Source organism: Macrobrachium rosenbergii, chromosome 20, assembly GCF_040412425.1.
Source record: "Macrobrachium rosenbergii isolate ZJJX-2024 chromosome 20, ASM4041242v1, whole genome shotgun sequence".
Taxonomy (NCBI): domain Eukaryota; kingdom Metazoa; phylum Arthropoda; class Malacostraca; order Decapoda; family Palaemonidae; genus Macrobrachium; species Macrobrachium rosenbergii.
The window spans coordinates 44,632,501-44,655,549 of NC_089760.1; the positions used below are offsets into that span (position 1 = coordinate 44,632,501).

Sequence of the window (23,049 nt, forward strand, 5' to 3'; positions counted from 1 at the left end):
TAGGGACGTGAGAAAACGACGCAATTATTTTCGTGAGCAAACCCGAGGTCCTTCTCACTCCTTCGGCAAAGATCGGAGGGCGCTCTCTGTCGAGAGCGGTTCTCGGACAAGAAGGTCAATTACCTGAAGTGATGCCACTCGGCACCCTGAGAGAGAGAGAGAGAGAGAGAGAGAGAGAGAGAGAGAGAGAGAGCCTGCCCACCAAACCATTCGCAGATGTCCTGAAATGTATTTAAGTCCATGACGCAACTTTGCGATCATCGTCCGCGGCTTTCCCTCCCATTCCCTCTCTCTCTCTCTCTCCCTCTAGTTGCTTCCTCCCTTCTCCCTCCCTCTCCCTTATCCTTCCCTTCTCCCTCCCTTCTCCCTCCCCCTACCCTCCTCCCCTTCCCCTTCCCCTATACCTGAGGACTTGGTCATAAAAGTCAGGAGGTTTGCATTTGCGAGTGAGAAAGAGTTAGAGAGGACGAGGAGGAGGAGAGTAGGGGGGGGGAGAAAGGGGGGTTGCGAGGGGGGGGGGGAATCGTGCAGATGCAACGTATATCCGGGACTCTCTGCACTAAAGGTAAAGGACTGTTACAGCTCTCGGGTAATACAATGCGGCAACGGCACCCACCACCACTGGCACTGGCACTGGCACTGCGAAGCATCAGGTAAATGAAAAAATAAAAACCTGCGGGTGAAAAAAAGCCGATCGTTTCTCTCTCTCTCTCTCTCTCTCTCTCTCTCTCTCTCTCTCTCTCTCTCTCTCTCATAGACACACATACATACATACGTACATACACACAAACACACTCACACCAGTTGGGTGGGGAGGTGGAAAGGATGAGAAGGGGGAAGAAGTCATTGGTAGGCACACACACAAATACACACAAACACTCATTAACGGGGATAAGAGGGGGAAGTGGCACTGGTAGGCACACATACACACACAAACACTGTAGGTGAGGGAGAAGGTGGCACTGGTAGGCACACATACACACACAAACACTGGGGGAGGGGAGGTGGTAATGCTAGTGACACACACACAAACATATACAAACACTGTAGGTGAGGGGAGAAGGTGGCACTGGTAGGCACACGTACACACACACAAACACGGGGTGAGGGAGGGAGGTGGCAATGGTAGCCACACACACACAAACATTGTAGGGAGGGGGGAAGGTTTCACTGGTAGGCACACATACACACACACAAACACTGTAGGGGAGGGGGGGGGAAAGGTGGTATTGGCAATCACACACACACAAATATACACAAACACTGTAGGTGAGGGGGAAGGTGGCACTGGTAGGCTCACATACACACACAAACACTGGTGGGAGGGAGGAGATAGTAATGGTAGTCACACATGCACACACAAACAAACATACACAACCACTGTAGGGGAGGGGGGAAGGTTTCACTGGTAGGTACACATACACACACAAAACACTGGAGGGGGGGAGGTGGTAATGCTAGTCACACACACACACAAAACATACACACACAACCACTGTAGGGGGGGAAGGTTTCACTGGTAGGCACACACACACAAACACAACACAGGGGGAGGGGGAATGGATGAGGAGGGGAAGATGACACTGGTATCACTCACACACACCCGCGGGGGATAGGGGAAGGGGAAGGATGAGTAAGGGTAGGGGGAAGTGGCATTGGTAGGCATGGAGACAGAATTTTTCATCATTCCTACGGCAGAAGAGAATCGTTTGTTTTAATTAAAAGTGAAGGGGAGGTGGGTGTGTTCGCTCTGTGGAAGGTCAGAGGAATAGCTACACACACGAAAAATAAAAGTAAAAATAGAATAAGGAAAACGCATTAGATCGCTGAAGCTCTTGGCGATACTGACTGCATCGCGTGATAGATAATGTGTGTGTGTATATATGTGTGTATGTAAATATATATATATATATATATATATATATATATATATATATATATATATATATATATATATATATATATATATATATATATATATATTATTTTTATATGATATGCACTTGAAAATTGTAGCTAAATTTAGTTATCTGCTGTTCTGGAAAGTGTATTTGTCTAAATCTTTTCCTTCCTGGAAAGTGTATTTATTCAGTTATTTCGCTTCTGGAAAACTGGAAAGTGTATTTATCTAATTATCTCGTTTCCGGAAAGTGTATGTATCTAAGTATTTAATTGTTTTATCAGGAATTTTGCCAAATACTGTAGACACTGAAGAAGAAGCGGCTCGAGAAATCATAACCTATAAGTAATCACATACAAAGGGGACACCACCTAGCGGCGAAGATCAGAACCATCAAAACATAGCCCAGGGAATCCTAACCTGAGCTCAGGTTATCTTTGCCAGGGCGGTATGCTCCCGACAGCCATCATCGGCCCGCGTGTCACCCATTAACAGGATTGGCCCGAAAGCTGTGTCTTGCCATCGGTGACCGTCAGTCGTCGGAGCAGTTTCCGTCAAACGGTTTCATTGATTACTGTCAATAGATGTCGGCGGGACTTCACTTACGCGTCAAAGTTGCGTCGCGAGGGAGAATTACACGCGACGTTCTCCCGTAGTACATTCCGGCTTGGATTTCGGGGAATTCGCCTATGTATGGGGGAGGCTTCTGCGAAGCGAGGGATGACGCCGGAGTGGCTGTAGGATGGAAGGTAGTTTGTTGCTTTGGTTTTGACAAAAGAGTTACTGTACCTCCGGTCATATTCTCTCTCTTCCATGTGATTTTCCAACCCTCCCCTAACAATTGTTTCATAGTGCAGCTGGGTAAGGTTTTCCTACTGTTACACCTCTCAAACCTTCTTACTGTCAATTTCGCTTTCAGCGCCGAATGACCTCATAAGTCTCTATCTTTGAATGTTTTAATCTATCATTCAATTTTGGATTGTCGTGATACCCAGACGTAATTTACACCAAACTGAACCTCTCTTGGTAGGCGAAAAAAAATTTAATTCAACGATTACGTAACAAAAAAATAATAATGAAAATAAGAGATTTGATTTTCTTATTTTTGCACGTTTTGCCCTATTATTCAATTTAGGGTTGCATTCATGGCCTGCTTATGGGCGTGGGCAAGAGTTCATTGATGAGGAACTGCTTGAAAAATGCATTGCAAGCAAGGCACAAAAGTGGCCAAATTTGGCCAAAAAAAATGGCCCGAATTGAACGTTTTTCGGGGGTCAACCGAACTTTTCCTTCGAACTATATAAATTAGAATCTATTGCAAAGTGATTGACGAAGCTGCGAGTCAAAAATGGCCAAAAATGCCCCGATAGCAAGGCCGTAACCTTGGGTATTTATCTGGGGCCAACCGGATTTTTCCTTCGTTCTGCATACATTGCAATCCATTGCAAAATCAGTTAACCAGTATGCAAATAAAAAATGGCGAGAATACCAAGGCCATAGCCTTGGGTGCTTTTCTGGGGCCAACCTCACTTTCCCTTCAAACTACTTAAAATATACAGTCAATTGCAAAGCAATTCACGAATATGCCAACAATATTCCAACAGGATATGATTGTTATCCTTTCCTAGAGTCCTGAAAGTCGTTGAATTAGATTTCGTCGATGAGTAGAAACAACTGCCGGTTACATCAGCTTGTCGGCGAGAGGCAATTTGCCAACAAGCTTGAAATCGAAGATAGCGGATGACAAACTCGCTGATAGGATTTGATTTCTGTCGGTCTTTCTGGTAAATCCGGAAGGGCACAGTCCTGTGATTGATACGGTTCGGTTGATGAGGAATTCCTACGTTAGCCGAAGTATTCATTTTGAGGTTAGCCGATGGGAAACGATTCTGAGACCTTTCATAAAAATCTCATGACAGCATGAATCACCTAAATGGTGGAAAAGAAATCGACACTAGTGCAAATGTAAATTTTTATATTGGAAATAAACATCAACAAGTAAAAAGTGCGCCGAAATTTCTTCGGCGCAATCGAGTTTTCTGTACAGCGTATACTGCTGTATGAAACTCTCAGCCACGGCCCATGAAACTTTAACCCACGGACCGGGGTGGCCTATGTTGTTGGCACCTATAGCGGTGCCAGACACACGATCATTGCTAACTTCAACCTTAAATAAATTAAAAACTACTGAGGCTAATAGGCTGCAATTTAGTATGTTTGATGATTGGAGGGTGGATGATCAACATACCACTTTGCAGCCCTCTAGCCTCAGTAGTTTTTAAGAAGATTGAAAAGGAGAATCGAGCAGGTCTCGAAAGCTCTCGTTTTGTATATATTTCTAATATATATTTACATTACGCCATTGTGGATTTCTTCAAAAATTCTGAGATCGCTTGATATTCCGTTAGTGGTATAAGAACTAATCGCCGGTGAAAAATTACTGATGGAATTTGGAATTTTTGTGTTAGCCAAGGTATTCATTGTTGGCTAGAGGTTAGCCGATGCTTAACGATTCTGATAACGATAGGCGGTTAGGACATATTGGTCAGAAAGAGTTAGATGTTTCATTAGTGATATAAGTTAAGCTCAGATGAACTGTCCATCGGTGGACAATTACCGAAAATGATTGCTGGTTAATTTCGCAGGCTAAAGAAAATGATCCCCGTCAGTGCACCTCACGCGGGGCACTGTAGGCATTACTTAAGGTTCTTTGCAGCGTGCCCTCGGCCCCTACCTGCAACCCCTTTCGTTCCTTTTACGGTACCTCCTTTCATATTCTTTCATCCATCTTACTTTCCACCCTCTCCTAACAATTGATTCATAGTGCAACTGCGAGGTTTTCCTCTGTTACACCTTTTAAACTTTAACTGTCAGTTTCTCTTTTAGCGCTGAATGACCTCATAGGTCCCAGTGCTTACTCAGAGAATGTAAGATATTTGTAAAACGAAAATGATATTGAAAATTATATAATAAAATAAACTAATAACCTATTACTGTGCTTCGACAAGGTAAATATTTAATATTCTTGGACATTAGCTAGTTCCTCGCAAATTTAAGCTCCGCATTCAAATATTAGATAAGTCAGTGTTATGATAATGTTGATAATATTATTAAATAATTTGCGACCACTTGATTATTGAAGCCAATAATTTTATAATCACCTTATGGTGCTGATTCCCATTTTAGATTCAGTGAAGGAAAAAATGTATAATCTCTTGGCTTATTGACTGCAACATTGGCAACTGTAACGTAATACATAGTAACTGTAAGTGGAACATAATGCACAGCGATTTTACCCCTCCATAAATGACTTTTCAGTGCTAGGTAGACACAGTTCATAATTGCAAGGAGAATTTTCTTCCTTGAGCATACAAGAGTTCGTGGGTTGGTGTTTTAATGTACCGAATTGTACTTCAGTCTCACTCCATCTTTCATGGAACGCTAGAATCATTATCCTGTCAATAATCATTTTAATTTGTTTCTTTTCAATGTAATCTACTCTCTTTTTAGGTCCTCGTTGTGCTATATATATCCGTGGAGTTCATATTTATTTTTTATAGAAGATTTCATCTCGAGCTGTGCAGGCATATAGGCGATTAGTGTCGCCAGTCCACCTCTCGCGGTGCGCTGTAGGCATTGCTAAATTGTGTTTGCAGGGTCCCATTTTTGAGCCTTTCACTTTACACCTATTCCCATTGCCTTTCTCCCATCTTGCTGTTTAGCCTCTCTAACTATTAATTTTTGTTGCTAATTTGTGGCTTTCATCCAGTTCCACCCTCAGATCTTTGTACATCATCTCATCAATTTTCTCAATCTCTTTATCTTGCTGTCCAGCCTCTCCAACTCCGTCATTTCGCTGTCTTGAGCGCTGAATGACCGACAGTGCCCCAGTGCTTGGTTTGACAGCCTAATTTTCGTGATTCAGCCGTTATTCATTCCAGTCATGTATTAGTTACAGTGCAAGTAATAATAATAATAATAATAATAATAATAATAATACGTTCAAGTGTTCGAAAGTCTTTGTTTTATCTTTTACATATTAACACAATTCATTTTATACATTTGTGGATTTTTATTACATACCAGCTGATTACTATATTTTGAATTTCTTAGCAATAATAATAATAATAATAATAATAATAATAATAATAATAATAATAATAATATATCTTTGAAAAGAATGGCACTCTGCGAGATTATTTAGCGCTGGAAATAATGTTGGAACAATTGTTAGGCGAGGGTGGAAAAGACCTTTAAGTAATGCCTACGGTGCACCGTGTGAGGTGCACTGACGGCGCTACCCACCTACGGGTCAGGTGGCCGTGGGAGAAGGATTTAGTTATATAAGATGTTTGCTTCAAATTATGTTCTTGTTAATTCCGGCTGTTTTCGTCTCTCACTTATCTTCCCGAAAACTAAAAGGACCTTAGATAAAAAAAATAATGTCATTGATTGAACGGTAAAATAAAAAACAATTTTTGTTTTGAGGATTTATGTATATTGATCAGGGGATGAAATCGCTGCTGCTTAATAGCGATTTTTTAGAATGGTTTTAGAATTTCCGCTGGTGGTTTGAAAGCGACTTGTTGAATTATATTAATTTGTGAAGGAAGCTTGCTAATTTTGCTGTAAATGCAGAGAAAATAAAAAAACGAATGAAATCAAATATGTTATATAGGTCTTTCTTCTTTAGCGGATTTCTGATTTAGTCTGCCAGTCTGTCCGTAACTAAATAATAAAGGGCTTTATGCAAATAGGCTTTTGTATTATATTAATTTCTGAAGGAAGCTTGCCAGTTTGGAGGTAAAGGCAGAGAAAATGAAAAACGGAAGAAATCAAAGTATGTAATATCGGCCTTTCTTCTTTAGCGGATTTCTGAAATGTTCTGTGCTTAAGCGATTAATATGTAGTTTTATTATTTGCAATTTTAGATTCTATAATAACGAAATTTACCTCACTCCTTAATATTTGCCAGTCAGGTTTACCAAATAAACGCTTTTGTATTCCAGAAAATGCGAAAATGTATTTCATCATTTGAAACAAGAACTGTTGCTTGTTATCATACAGTTGTATATGTAATACATATGTATATTTACAGTATATGCTATACATACATATATGTGTGTATGTATATGTATGTATATATATATATATATATATATATATATATATATATGTATATATGTATTTATATATATGCACTATATATATATTATATACACTATATATATATTATATACACACATACATATATATATTATTGCTTCTTATATATGAAAGAAGACACCCCGAACGTGTGTCAATTCTGCAGGCGTCACTCTGAAGCGTGTATTTCTGTAGTATGTGTGTAGAAATCATTTCTGTTCACTTCACCCGACCGCGGACTTCCAAAAACAGCCCCTGACACGAAACGAGTCTCCCGAATCGCTTAATGAACGGCGCCCGAACAAAGGTTATTAGGACGCGCCCCCCGCGGTGCTTACTCCGTCCACGGATTATATATTACGCAGGCGGTGACAACACGCCGCGAGAATGCGTACGTACGGTCTCTCCGTTTCCGTAAGTCACTGACAGAATGGTATGATGGCGGACTCTGTTGGAATTTGATTGGATAGATTATCTGGCGTTAGAGGGAGTTTCAGAGGGGTAAATGACCCCCTCGCGTGTCGCCGCGCGTCGGAATTAAAAACGTTAAATGAATATATAAATAAATAGATAAATAGTAATAACAACAAACAAGTAAAATATGCGCCGAAGTTTCTTCGGCGCAATCCAGTTTTCTTTACAGTCGCTACAGCGTACAATCAAGGCCACCGAAAATAGATCTATCTTTCGGTGGTCTCGGTATAATGTTATATGACCCGCGGCCCATGAAACTTTAACCACGGCCTGGTGGTGGCTTATCTTATATCGTTACCAGAAGCACAATTATGGTTAACTTTAACCTTAAATAAAAAAAAAAACTAATGAGGCTAGAGGGCTGCAATTTGGTACGTTTGATGATTGGAGGGTAGATGATCCACATACCAATTTGCAGCCCCCAAGCCTCAGTAGTTTTTAAGATCTGAGGGCGGAGAGAAAAAGTGCGGGCGGACAGACAAAGCCGGCACAATAGTTTTCTTTTACAGAAAACTAAAAAGAGAGATTAATGTCATTTCTGAATTAGCAGCCTTGCTCACTTTGGTTTCCCAGCACAGGTCGTTTGTGGCAATGCTAACACTCTCTCTCTCTCTCTCTCTCTCTCTCTCTCTCTCTCTCTCTCTCTCTCTCTCTCTCTCTCCGTTTGAAATGTTTATTTTCGCGGAAAACAATTATAATCCCAGTAATCCTTTCATTACGGCCTTATTGTAACGGAGGGATAAAGGTCATAAATATTCAGGACTTTAGAAGCACAATGGGCTGTCTCTCGGCTCGACGAGGCTTGCCTCCGCCATTCGGAGTCATTGTCGTCGTTGTCGCCGCTTTGGGAAGGAAGAAGAAGAAGAAGAAGAAGGAGGAGGAGGAGGAGGAGGAGGAGGAGGAGGATTCACTTAAGATATTTTGATGCATGAAAGAATTGACGGAACGACTTAGGAAGATTAGCGGAAAGGGGGCTTTCGTTAAACGAATTATTTTTAGAAGCGCCGATGACGCTTGTCAGTTATTTTGAATGGATGAAGTGGTTCTTACGGCAATATTTCATTGTTTCTTTCAAAGAAGTATTGTCGTAGCATTTGGAGATCTCCCATTTTATTTTTAAAACGTAAGACGTGGAAGATCTTTCGTTAAACGAAGTGTTTAGAAGCGCGGATGACGATTGAAATGAATCGGTGCGAATGAAGTGATTCTTTGTCAGTTTTTCGCGTGTAAATTTTTTTTTTCTATGTAGGACGTGAACGGTAAATTTTTAAATGAAGTATTGTCATAATATGAAGCGGTTACCCTTTTGTTTTTCAAACGTAAGAATTGAAAGATCTTTCTTAAAATAAAGTGTTTAGAAGCGCGGATGACGATCGTAACTTATTTTGAGTGAATGAAGTACTGACATAATATTTGGGGATTTCCCTTTTATTTTGAAAACTCAAAACGTGAAAGACATTTCTTTAAATGAAATTTTTAGAAGCGCGGATGACGATTGTCATTTATTTTGAATGAATAAATTAGTTCTTACCTCAGTAATTCGGTGTTAACTTTTTAGTTTTTTTAAAATATAGAACGTGAAAGTTTTTTCATTAAATGAAATAATTTCAAAATATTTAGAGGTTTCCCTTGTATTTCTAAAAGGTAAAACGTGAAAGGTCCTTCAAATCTCGTTAAATGAAGTGTTTAGAAGCCCCGATGACGCTTGTAAAAGAATCAGTATGAATGAAGTGGTTCTTACGTCAGTCTTACATTTTTTTTTAATGTAAGACTGACAGAATGACTTGAAAGAATGGTGGAAAAGTCTTTCGGTAAATGAATTGTTTAGAAGCTTGTGAATTATTTTGAGTGAATGAAGTGGTTCTTCCCTGAATAATTCGATGTTAACTTTCTTGTTTTTTAAATGTAAAACGTGAAAGATCTTTAAAGAAAGTATTAACATAATATTTGGGGATTTATTTTTTTTATTTTTAGAACGTAAAACATGAGAGATCTTTCTTTAAATGAAGTGTTTCGAAGCGCGAAAGACGATTGTCAATTATTTTGAGTGAACGAAGTGGTCCTTACCTTAATAATTCGGTTTAACTTTTTTGTTTTTTAAAAATGTAGAACGTGAAAGATCTTTTTAAACAAAGTATTATCATAATATTTAGCGGTTTCCATTTGATTTTTTAAAAATGTATAACGTGAAAGATCTTTCTTTGAATGAAGTATTATCATAATACTTAGCGGTTTCCATTTGGTTTTTTAAAAATGTAGAACGTGAAAGATCTTTCTTTGAATGAAGTATTATCATAATATTTAGCGGTTTCCATTTGATGTTTTTAAAACATAAAATGTGAAAGATCTTTCTTTGAATTAGATATTGTCGTAATATTTAGCGGTTTCCTTTTTTATTTTCAAAACGTAAAACATGAACGATCTTTCATTAAACGAAGTAATGAGAATCGTAGATAACGATTGCGAATGATTCAGTTTGAATGAACTGTTTCTTGTCATTATAATTCAGTATTTCATATATTTTTTCTTAGAGGAAATACATTTCATTATTCATGCAAGTAGCAGAGAGAGAGAGAGAGAGAGAGAGAGAGAGAGAGAGAGAGAGAGAGAGAGAGAGAGACGTCCTATCGACCGGGGCCCTTGGGGGTGGGAGAAGTGAGAGTCTTCTTAAGTGAGTGTTCATCTGGAGGAGATGAGCAAGATGAGTTAAGAGTGACCCTCATCGTCCATTCAAGAGGAGGAGGAGGAAGATGAGGAGGAGGGAGAGGGATAGGAGGAGGAGGAGGAGGACCTAGTGTGTCCCATTTAACTTGAACTCTCGAGATTCCTACTCTTCTTGGCATGGAGAGGGTTCCTCTACCTGTTGACTACCTGTTGAAGGCTGCAGGGCGCGTTGCTCCTGCTGCTGGTGGTGTTTCCCGTAGAGCGTACGTCCTTTTCCATATTGCGGTCACATTAAGGGACTTCGCAGTCGGCCTCCTCCTCCTCCCCGAGTCCTGCGGGAATGGTTCGCGATCTGAGCGAGAGGCTCCCGTGGGCTCTAGTACGAGAGAGAGGGGGGGAGGTCTTACGCCCCGGGCCGACTGTTTACGTTTTGCGTGCTGGCCTGGGGGTGGGGGAGGGGGAGGTCTTAGCCGAGCATAAGCGTGTTTACATATTCATTTTCTTTCAGGTTTTATGTAAATCTATATATTTACATTGAACCGAGATCGTGTTTACATGTTTTCTTTCAGTTTTTATTGAAATCTATAGATTTATATTTACCCAGGAATTCCAACCGTGTTTTCTAACATGTTCATTTCTTTTCATTTGTATATATATATATGTATATATCTAAGTGTATATATATTATACAGGAATTCATATTCATTTCTTTTCATTATATATATATATATATATATATATATATATATATATATATATATATATATATATATATATATGTATATATATATGCATGCATATAATGTATATAAATATATGTAAATATAAATGTATATAAATATATATAAATATAAATGTATATATATATATATATATATATATATATATATATATATATATATATATATATGTATATGTATATGTATATATATAGATAGATAGACTGATAGATATTTTATCCAGGAATTCCAACCGTGCTGCCTATGCCACGTCCCGTCGCCAAGAGAAGTATCAAATTCCATCGTTTGGCCTTGAGCGTGAATTCCGTGATGTCCATTCATTCATTCACGTTCAATTATTTATCGATTCATTCACCCGCGCTGAAAGAATCGCTGTCATTCCGATGATGATGATGATGATGATGATGACTTCTGGCTACGACGACTGGCTTCATAAATGAAAAGAATATTCGATTATTGTTCTCCAAGGTTGTGAAAATATCACCGAATGTTTCATTCGCTCTTAATTGCTAATTTATTTTTAGTCTCTCTCTCTTTCTCTGATGATGTAGATGCCAATAAAAATGACCTGGTTATTCCTTTGAAGCTCTCTGAATGATCGTGGTTATAATGGGTTGCGTTGGCGTCGGGAATATATTGGCAATACAGAAATAAACGTGGTTAAAATGCATAAACATGTGGCTCGTCACTGATGGTAAGATTTTTTGATATGCAACAACGATAATAAAAATAAACGTGAGCTCGATTAACAATTGAATTCTCTACGACTTAAAAACAAATAGAAAAAAGGACTTAGAAAATTGAGCACAAAATTAGCAGACATCAAAGGGCAATGATATATGTTTTTCACGTTATGGCAATTAGAATTTTTTTCCCTGCTGGTGGTCCTTTGATTCAAGTTGCATGCGTTCCCTTTGATCTGCAACAGCTGCCTCGTGGTGACAATGCAGTTTGGCTCGAAGCTTAGGTGCTAATGATTGATGAATGTTTGTATATGGACACGATAATGCGCGTGCATGTTTACTTATGCCTGTATGCGTTTATGCATACCAACGTATACAACTTGTGCAACCAGTATATATAAAAATTATTTCCCAAGATGGAATGTCTGAGAAGAAATGTCAAATTCACGACATATTTTCAAGAACAGTATAGAGAGGTAACTCACAGGCTGACAGCATGCAGTATTTTTAATAATAATAATAATAATACCAGTTGTAAACCCACAGTACCATTAACGTATGCGAATGCAAGCAAACGATTTAAAAAAAAAGGATTAACGATTGCTCCTTACTCCAAGCAAATGCTGTAAAAATGATTAATGAGCCAGCATGAGTTTGAAATGTCAACACATTAACATGAGGCCTTTATGAAAATGAGGCATTCATACGTGCTTGTCATTTTTTCCCCCCCAGCGCACTTTCATGCAAATTAGTCAGCAATAGTCAGCGAGTTATAGAATAATGTTTTTACAGAACACACACACACACACACCATTGCCATAGCCGAGTGTATTATCACGCTAAATACTGCAGTTGAAGGAATTGTTATTAATGTAAACAGTTTTGCTTTGCTGACTCCGGATAATGTCAATATATCTCCGAGCGAAGTGTTATACTCTGCTGACAAGATCAATATCGTGAATTTGATAATGAAATGGCTGTTTAGCAGAGCTTATTTTTTATTCTGAAACTGCTTAGTTAAGTGCCATCGTTGCAGTAGGAAATTACGTCACCAAGATTCTGCTAAATAAACTACTCAGGCAGGGGATATCCTACTGAGCAGATGGTTTAATCGAGTGCTATCAGAGTAAGCAAATTTTATTATTATTATTTTTATAGTTATTATTATGATATGGGTAGTTCTTGGTGACTTTTGTTTTCCTTAGAGTTCTTCATTACTGAAGATTAGTTTGTAGGATTCATCAAAGGACGGGCTTGTAATTACTCTTCCTCCTTCTGACTTATAAAAATATACCTGTGTCATTAAGTGGTAATTGGTATTTAATTATGGTTTTCCTAAATCTTCCTTTGGTTGATAAATAAATTATTGTAAGAAATCTCATCTTGTCACTCCAGAGTGCAAGAGGGTGGATAAAACTGTAAATTTTATCGAATAAGATTCAGCGTTGTTTGAGTCTGAATGAATGAGATTTAACCTTATTTAGTACTTGTTGAATGGACATCTTTCACTTAAATACCCTCACTCGTGAATTTGTATATGTATATGTATTTTTATGCGTAGTTCCCTAAACACTTGTTGAATGTAAGTAGATTCGACCATATGATTAGCACCTAATCCAAGACCAGGAAAGTGATTAGGATCCATTAATGATTCGTGACCAAAGAAGATGTGGAACCTGTTCCACTTGACTTACTTGTGGGCAAGAGCAGCAGAAGCAGATGCGGCGAGGAGGACGTGGAGGAGGAGGAGGAGGAGGAGGAGGAAGAGGTAGAGTAGGTGTCGTCGTCTGTGTGCTTTATGCGTTCTTGCAAGCACAACATAAAACGGGACTCAGCGGTGGAGTCGTAGTCGCGGTAATACCAAAAACAAAAGCACAAAACCAGAATCCAAAATTCGGATTTGGAACTCAAACTCTCGGTTCACCACCGACGACACAGTAACCCCCCCAAAAAAATAACGATAGGAGATAGATAATAGCTACAGAAAAGAGAGTGTGGGGTGGGCGGCACCACCAGATCTCACACGACGCCCATTGTACACTGGAATCGTGGTGGTGCTGCTGTCGCTGCTGCAATATGTAAACGCGAAGTATTCATATTTAGACGCGGCTTGCGAACGAAACGACCAAACCAACTAGCCACAGCACAGCACGTCTTTAATGAAAAAGGGAAACACAGAACGCGCTGAGGGCGCTCACGGGCGCGGCGCAGTCATCGCACGTACGTCGTCGCATCGTCTGGTGGCCGATCGAAAAGCCATGGCGAAATGGGTGGCTGGCTCTCTCTCTCGACACGTCACATTGATCCCTGGAGCAGCGGTTCGTATATCCCACCTTCACCTCCGCTCGGGACCGACTGACTGGCTGGCTGCTACTGGCAGCCCGGCTGTGAGAGAGTGGCTGTTGTTGTTGGCGGCGGCCGCTCGCTAGCTCGCTCACTCGCTCGCTCGCTCCAGCAGCTTAGCTTAGCTAGCTAGCTAGCGAAGAGCGCGCGCCGAGCCCCGAGCCTCGCTAGGGAGAGAGAGAGAGAGAAAGCTGGCTGGCGATCCACTCACTCACCAGACCGACCGACCGAGCCAACGGGGACAAGTCAGAAGACGACCCCCGCGCGCTGGCGGGAATGTGGGAATGGCATTCGGGTGCTGCCGCCGCCGCCTGCAACAGGGTTTTGCTGCTTGCTGCCTTTGCTGCTGCTATTAGTGCATCTGCTGCTGCTGCCCTCCACTAGGTTGTACACGCAGTAGCATGCACGCACAAACACATTCACGCAAATACACGCCTACAGGTCCTCCATTTGTTGGGGAAGGGGAAGTGGGAGGGAGAGGAAGAGGGGGAGGGAAGGGGGGAGTTAGGGAGCAGGTAAGGTGGATTAAGGGGGCGAGAGGGGGCTGTACGTCACATTGGAAAGTTTTATTTATTCGATTCCAGTTTAGATATATTTTTTGTATTTTTTTTCTTTTCCGTTTTACGTTCCCAGTCCTCCGTAAATGTTTAGTCTTTTATGTAATATAATTATATATATTATATATATACATATATATATATATATATGTGTGTGTAATATATATATATATACATATATATATATATATATATATATATATATATATATATATATATATATATAAATGGGGAACAAAAAACTATACTTTAATTTCCTTCTCCCACCCTTGCTCATAAGTGTATTATACGCGCATAAACAAGAGCGCGTAGAATTATATAGGAAAAAGATGTAAAAGTGAAACAAAAACTATTTTAATTGTTGCTCCCACCCTTTGCTCAAGCGTTCTTTCTTCTCTCTCAAACAAGAGCTCTCTCTCTCTCTCTCTCTCTCTCATGCAACATGTTTACAAAATAATCCTTCCTGATGACACCTCGATGCAATGAAAAACACTCTTCTCTCTCTCTCTCTCTCTCTCTCTCTCTCTCTCTCTCTCTCTCTCTCTCTCTCTCTCACGCAACATGTTTACAGCAATAATCCTTCCTGATGACACCTCGATGCATTAAAAAAAAAAAAACCTATCGTTTGACACGCCAGGGACATAATGAGGAAAATTACAGATTATCTCGCGATCGTCTTGATTGAAAATATTCATCGAACCGGAATCGAGGATTTACATAAATCGGCGTCGAATTGGAGGTAAAGACGCAGAGTCCCAACCAAGGCCTAGAGAAAGAGAAGGTCTGTTCACTTCCTCCCCACCCCCATCCCCTCATGTAGCCGTAGCTTTGTCTACCTCCTTATTGCGTCATCAGGTGAATTGCCGTAATGAGCAGGTATACCTCTAAGATACGTTATCGCCTCAGTAGTTACCCCAGGTGGGAGGCGACTCAGCCCAGTTGGGTAGACCTTGTCTCTCTTGGCCTTGGCCCCATCAGGAAGAAAAGAAAGAAAGACGGAGAATGAATGAAGGAAAATTTGGATAAGCGGATTGTCGCGGTTGATCTTAGTTGATAAATTATTATTATTATTATTATTATTATTATTATTATTATTATTATTATTATTATTACGAGCTTGACGGCCGCGCTACGCTGCGATGGAACCCGGCGCTGCCCGTCTTGTCTTCCCTATACCTTCCCGATCCCCTGCCTACCCCGCCCCAACCCGAGGCGGACAAATAGGTTTGCAAGAGGAGGGTGGAAGTGTCATGTCTCCCCTACCCTCCCGATCCCCTACCTACCCTGTCCCCCACCCGAGGCGGACAAACAAGAAAGATCCATTCGGATATTATTACTATAGGTTATGTTTCAGGAGATGAACCCTTTTCATATGGAACAAGCCGACAAGGGCCATTGACTTGAAATTCAAGCTTCCAAAGAATATGGTGCTCATTAGGAAGTAAGAGGAGGTAATGGGAAATACAGAAAGATCTCACTCATGAAAAAGAAAAAAAATATGTTAATAAGTAGATAAAAATGTACTAAAATGCAAGAACAGCATTAGGGCAGTAATGCAATTGCATCTCCGCTTGAACTTTTGAGGTTCCAATTGCACAGCATTTCAGTGTCCCAACAGGAGAAAGAAAGACGAACGAAGAAAGAAGAGAGAAGGAAAATTCGGATAAGCGGATTCGTCGTGGTTGATCTTAGTTGATAAGAAGAAAACTAACAGCAGGTTACTCAGAATCGCGCGGGATATTATCAGCTTTCCTGCTGCTCTTATTTATTTAAAATCTTCTGCTTTTTCTTTCCCCTGTGATTTGGATTGAAAGCCAAGCTGTGAAAATGACTACTTAATCTTAAAGAACTCGTTTACTATTAACATTCTGTATTTAAAGTTTATATTTTTCCTACAGTCTTTCTCACTTAGGTTGCTGTGCAAATGTGACCTCGAAAGTTCAAGCGAACATGCAATAGCATTACTGCCCTAAAACAATCCTTCTTGTATTTTAGCAATTTACATTTTTATCTAAATATATATTGTACACACACACACACACACACACATATATATATATATAGATATATATATATATATATATATATATATATATATATATATATATATATATATATATATATATATATATATATATTACACACATATTTGTTGTTGCAGCCACAAAAACCAGACGTCTACTGGAAACCCAAGCCAGAATTTAAGGCCACCAAGATTTAGCACCCACTTGTAATTACAAGTTAGTAGCTACAAACCCCTGAACTGGAGAAATTCTTTTGATGGGGAGAAACTGAAATCGAAAATATAATCTCTTAAAAATCTGTGGAAATGTAATTACTTAAAAATCTGTGAAAATGTAATTCCATAAAAATCTGTGAAAATGTAATTCCAAAAAAACTGTGAAAATATAATGCCTTAAAAAATATGTGAAATTGTAATTCCTTAAAAATGTATGAAAATGTAATTCGTTCAGGATCTGTGAAAACTTAATTCCTTTTAAAAATCTATAAAATGTAATTCCTTCAAAATCTATGAAAATATAATTCCTTAAAGTCTGTGAAAATATAATTCCTTAGAAATCTGTGAAAATGTAATTCCTCAAAAAATCTGTTAAAATATAATTCCTTAAAAATCTGTTGGAATGTAATTCCTTAAAGATCTGTGAAATTGTAATACCTTAAAAAAAATCTGTTCAAATGTAGCCTAATTCCATAAAAATCTGTCGTAATGTAATTCCATAAAAATCTGTGAAAATGTAATTCGTTAAAAATTCTGTGAAAATGTAATTCCCTAAAAATCTGGATTAATTTCCGCCATATTATGACCACACTTCAATTTGTGACGCCTTCCACTCTATATCTTGGCTGCCTTCCAGGGACGGCCCGTTTCTACCGGGGGGGGGGGGGGAAGAGAAGTGATATGAAGTCTGGGGTTTGTAGGGGGGGAAGTGATATAAAGTCACTATAGGACATATGGCGATACCCATACGTTCATTTATTTTCTTTATGTTTTTTTTTTTTTTTCCAGCCAAACCCTCAAGAAATCCGAGAGGTTCTGCTTTCATATTTTCCCCCATATGGAAGATGGTACATGATGAGTCTTTGTGTGTGTTTATTTGCATTTATGTTTATTTATTTTTATTTTTCTTTAATATTTTCTTTTTTTTATTTGTTGTGTGTGTGTGTGAGAGAGAGAGATTAATAGGTTGAGACTATATATATATATATATATATATATATATATATATATATATATATATATATATATATATGTATGTATATGTATGTATGTATATATATATATATATATATATATATATATATATATATATATATTATATGAGGAGAGGGAGAGAGAGCCAGTCAGAGACTATTCCCTACATTTCTGGTGACAGCATCGTATTTCCATTTTCCTTTTCAAAGGACTCAGAAAACCAAAACAATTTAAAAGCAATTTAAACATTAATCAAACCAAAATGTTGATGGTGGACAATTTTTTCACCACAGCGTACAGTCCACCATGTCAAAATAAAACACGTCTCGTGTAAAGGAATCCTAATATTCAAATTATCATAAGCAAAGCTGTAAGAAAGTTGGAGACTTAACCAAGAGTCTGCTCTCCAGAGCAGTGCTTAAGATGACACTTGTTGAAATGATGGTGGGCGAGGTATGGCGTTTGTTGAAGTTGCCGGCAGGAACTCGGTTATGTCTGCGACGGCAAGAATTAGGTTCAGTTAACGTAAAAGCTAATTAGGGGTTAGAGTTTCTCTCTCTCTCTCTCTCTCTCTCTCTCTCTCTCTCTCTCTCTCTCTCTCTCTCGCTTTTTCGGGTATTGCCATGAAGAGATGCTTAAAAAGGAAATGCTTGCAACATTGGGAGATTGCCTGGAGCCTATGCTAAGAGGAGAAGTGCATACAAAATTGAGAATTGTCGTGAGGATTTGCTTATAAAAGGAAGTGTGTGCAAAATCGAGGATTGGCTTAAGGATAGGCTTAGAAAAAAGTGCACACAAAATCGGGGATTACCATGAGGATATGCTTAGAAAAAATAAGCCCATATAGAACCGAATATTGCTATGAGGATATGCTTAGAAAAGAAGTGCAGGCAAAAACGAGGATTGCCGTGAAGATATGCTAAGAAAAGAAGCACTTATAATTGTGGCCCTGAACACTGATATATGTGGGAGGATAAATAACCGATTCTATTGATAGTCTATAAATCAATCAGTCATGTACAAGCTTTCATTCAAAGACTGGAATTACTTCCAAGTAATATGTCAGAACTGTATAATTAATGGCAGTAACCTTTCGCCGGGTCCGAGTGCAAGAATTGTGTTTTATCCAGCTGATATATTTATAGGTCAGAAGGCGAGTTTGGTTTATTTATAGGTCAGCAGGAGAATATGAGAAATTTATGGGTCATTAGGAAAATTTTGTTAATTCATGGGTCATCAGGAAAATTTTATATAATTATAGGTCGGTAGGAAAGTTTTACTTATTTATAGATCAGCAGGAGAGTTTGGTATATTTATAGGTCGTTAGGAGGTTTCGGCGTGTTTATAGATCAGTAGGAGATCTTGATATATTTATAGGTCAGTAAGCGAGTTTCATATTAAAATTCTAATACAACTGATCCTGTTTGCTCATTGGTTTCAGATCACATTGGTTTAAGATGGCGTTGGTTTAAATTCACATTGGTTGAAGATCATATTTGTTTAAGATCACTTTGATTTAAGATCACATTGTTTAAGATCACATTTGTTTAAAATTACATTGGTTTAAAATCCATTTGTTGAAAATCGCGTTGGTTTAAGATTATATTGGTTTACGCTCTCTCTGGTTGAAGATCACATTGGTTTACCATCACATTGGTTTAAGATCATATTGGTTTAAAATCACATTGGTTAGAGATCACTTTGGTTTATGATCACAATGGCTGGTTAGTGATCACTTTGGTTTATGATCACAATGGCTTAAGATCATATTGGTTTAAATCACATTGGTTAGAGATCACTTTGGTTTATGATCGCAATGGCTTAAGATCATATTGGTTTATGATCACATTGGTTGAAGATCACATTGGTTTAAGATCATATTTGTTGAAGATCACATTGTTTTAAAACCACATTGGTTGAAGATCACATTGGCTTAAGATCACGTTGGTTTAAGATCACTGCATACAAACTGGCGAGCAACACTAGCGATCAAAAGTAGTAATTACTTCCCCTACGTTTGTTAAATCATAAATTCACTGACGCCACAAATGCAAATTGTAGCAGTTTCATTTTCTTTAAGACCATACTAAAGGTTTTTAAGCAATCCCCTTTCAAATCTTAGCAACAGAAATTCTTATGGACCAGGAGATGAGTCCCCTACAAATCCTTTGACACAATGGTTCTCAATCGTTTTTTTTTTTTTTTTTTTTTTTTTTAGCGATGGCACCTAACTTATGTAATCATTACTGTGGTACCCCTTCTCCACCATCCCACCATATATATATATATATATATATATATATATATATATATATATATATATATATATATATATATATATATATATATATATATATATATATATATATATATATATATATATATATATATATATATATGTATGTATATATATATATATTTATGTATGTATGTGTGTGTTAATATATTAGAGTAGACACACTGATAATAATTGTATGAAGACTTCTACAATTTTTTTTTTTTTACAAATGTTCATTGAGATGATCTAGCTAAGACAAAATTCTTGACAATCTGCAGTGCCTATGGGTGCCTCAAGATTGCGGCACCCATAGGCACTGTCTTTGGCACCCTAGGGTGCCACGGCACCCAGTTTGAGAATCACTGCTTTAACAGAATGATAAATACAGTATCTGATGTACGGAATTTCTTTTTTAAAACTTTTCACTTGCCGAAAGGTTGCTGTCTTCGGTAACTGTTAATCTTTAACTCCATTCGGCAGAGATGCAACTTCATCTACTTAAAAGTTAAATTCTGCTTAATGTCGAATGTTGGAAAGACCTAGACATGTGAGAAATTAGTTAGACAACATCTGAGAATAGGAAGAGTTGCTTGGTTTTTGTTTTTTTTGAGATTGTGAACAATTTAGGTCAGGTTTTATCTGAATATTTCCTGAAATAATTCCGTTCTTAGCTAAAAAAAAAAAAAAAGTTAAAAATGCGCCGAAGTTTCTTCGGTGCAATCGAGTTTTCTGTACAGCCGCTACATCATATAATCAAGGCCACCGAAAATGGACCGATCTTTCGGTGGTCTCGGTATAATGCTGTGTGATCCGCTGCCCATGAAACTTTAACCAAGGGCCGGTGGTGGCCTGGCCTATATCGTCGCCAGAATCACGATTATGGCTAACTTTAACCTTAAATAAGATAAAAACTACTGTGGCTAGAGGGCTGTATTTCGGTATGTTTGGTGATTGGAGAGTGGATGATCAACATACCAATTTGCAGCCCCCTAGCCTCGGCAGTTTTCAAGATCCGAGGGCGGACAGAAAAATAGCGTACAGAAAAAAGTGCGGACGGACAGACAAATCCGGCACAATAGTTTTCTTTTCAGAAAGGTAAAAAGAAGAGAGAAAATAAACGTGGAAGGCGACGTCCCGGGTGTTAAAGAATGGCCTGTAATTACAAGGGAAGAACGCATAAAGATATCTGAAGGAGGACAGATATGGCTACATAATTCTCCCGACGGATGGATTAAGGGCACTATGATTTGGAAGAAAGGGATTCCGAGTCGCTGGCTAAAAAAAGGAATAAGGAATAGAGGATGATGGATGGCTTACTGACACAGGATTAGGATTATGTATACTGTATATATATACTCTGTATGTATATGTATATATATTCACATATATACATTTATATACATTTATTTATATGTGTATATAGTGTTTGTGCTATTTATGTGTATATACACACTCATTTACATATATATAATTTATATGAATTTATTATATAATTTAAATACACAACAGAAAATAATACTGATCAATGGGGTATCCTTCAGAGAAAAGTATATTACAATAAAGACTTAATTACAACTTTATTCAGCATCTCTTCGTGCTACATATGAGATTGAATACATATTCTTGGACTTGATTGGAAACATATTCTAGGACCTGATTGGAACATATTCTTGAACCTGATTGGAAACATACTCTTGGACCTGATTGAAAACATATTCTTGGACCTGATTGAAAACAAATTCTTGGACCCGGACCTGATTGGAAACATATTCTTGGACCTGATTGGAAACAATATTCTTGGACCCGGACCTGATTGGAAACATATTCTTGGACCTGATTGGAAACAATATTCTTGGACCTGATTGAAAACACATTCTTGGGCCTGATTGAAAACACATTCTTGGACCTGATTGGAACCATATTCTTGGGCCTAATTGAAATAATATTCTTGGACCTGACTGAAAACATATTCTTGGACCTGATCGGAAAAATATTCTTGGACCTGATTGAAAACACATTCTTGGACCCGATTGAATACATTCTTGAACCTGATTGGAAACATATTCTTGGACCTGACTGGAAACATATTCTTGGACTGATTGGAAACATTCTTGGACCTGATTGGAAACATATTCTTGGACCTTATTGGAAACATATTTTTGCACCTGATTGGAAACATATTCTTGGACGTGATTGAAAACATATTCTTGGACCTGATTGGACACATATTCTTGGACCTGATTGAACATACACATACACACACACACACACTCACACTCACAAACGATCAAAGTATTCCTGGCTTGGAAGAACAAACAAACAGATATATTCAATTACATTTTTTCCTTCGTTTGTTTCGGGGCGCTCATCTCCTAATGACATCATTATCGACGTCAGATGCGTGTTCTATACATCATTAGGAAGTCGGATTTGTAATTATTGTTATTTGTTTTTTTATCTATTACTGACTTTATGTATATAATAATTTCTCTCTCTCTCTCTCTCTCTCTCTCTCTCTCTCTCTCTCTCTCTCTCTCTCTCTCTCTCTCTCTCTCTCATTTGTATTAAAAGAATTCAGATTTTGACTGGGTTGTCAACATTAAGGTGTATACCATATGTTTTTAGAGACTTGAATGCTGTGTATAGCATTCATCACGGTCCTTGCTTATTTTCCAATTCATATTCTTTGACAACATCAAAGGATCTTGAATATTCATGCTATATGCATTAGCATCAACTGGTGTCTTTTCACTGATGATAGAAAAGAGTCTTTCTGCTTTCCCAGCCTTGTCTCCTCGTGAGAAGAATTTCTTATTTGCCTATCATTCTGTTTTTGACACTTTCATTTATAATGCTCCTGAAAGCTGAAAGCACGCTTCTTCCTGCGAAATTTCAGTTTTGCTTTTATCATTTCTTATGCCTGTTATCATTTATGCGTTTCATTGTTCCAAAGACGTATTTTTTTAAAGCGTAAGAATTTTCGGGTTTGCATAATGTGTGAAGTTTTTTGTTACCTTTGTAACGGTTTGTAATAAAGACAAGAAAATGAGA

At 38.3% G+C, this 23,049-nt stretch overlaps 1 protein-coding gene across 1 annotated transcript in view; it reads right to left on the reverse strand.

Annotated features, from left to right (window-relative positions):
- The window catches only part of LOC136849322 (WAS/WASL-interacting protein family member 1-like), a 512,887-nt gene extending 498,910 nt beyond the window's left edge, over positions 1-13,977 (reverse strand). Inside the window, exon 1 of the mRNA XM_067122684.1 lies at positions 13,301-13,977. The gene's annotated coding sequence lies outside the window, so the exon portion shown is untranslated. The remainder of the gene's footprint in view (positions 1-13,300) is intronic.
- Positions 13,978-23,049: the final 9,072 nt, after the last annotated feature.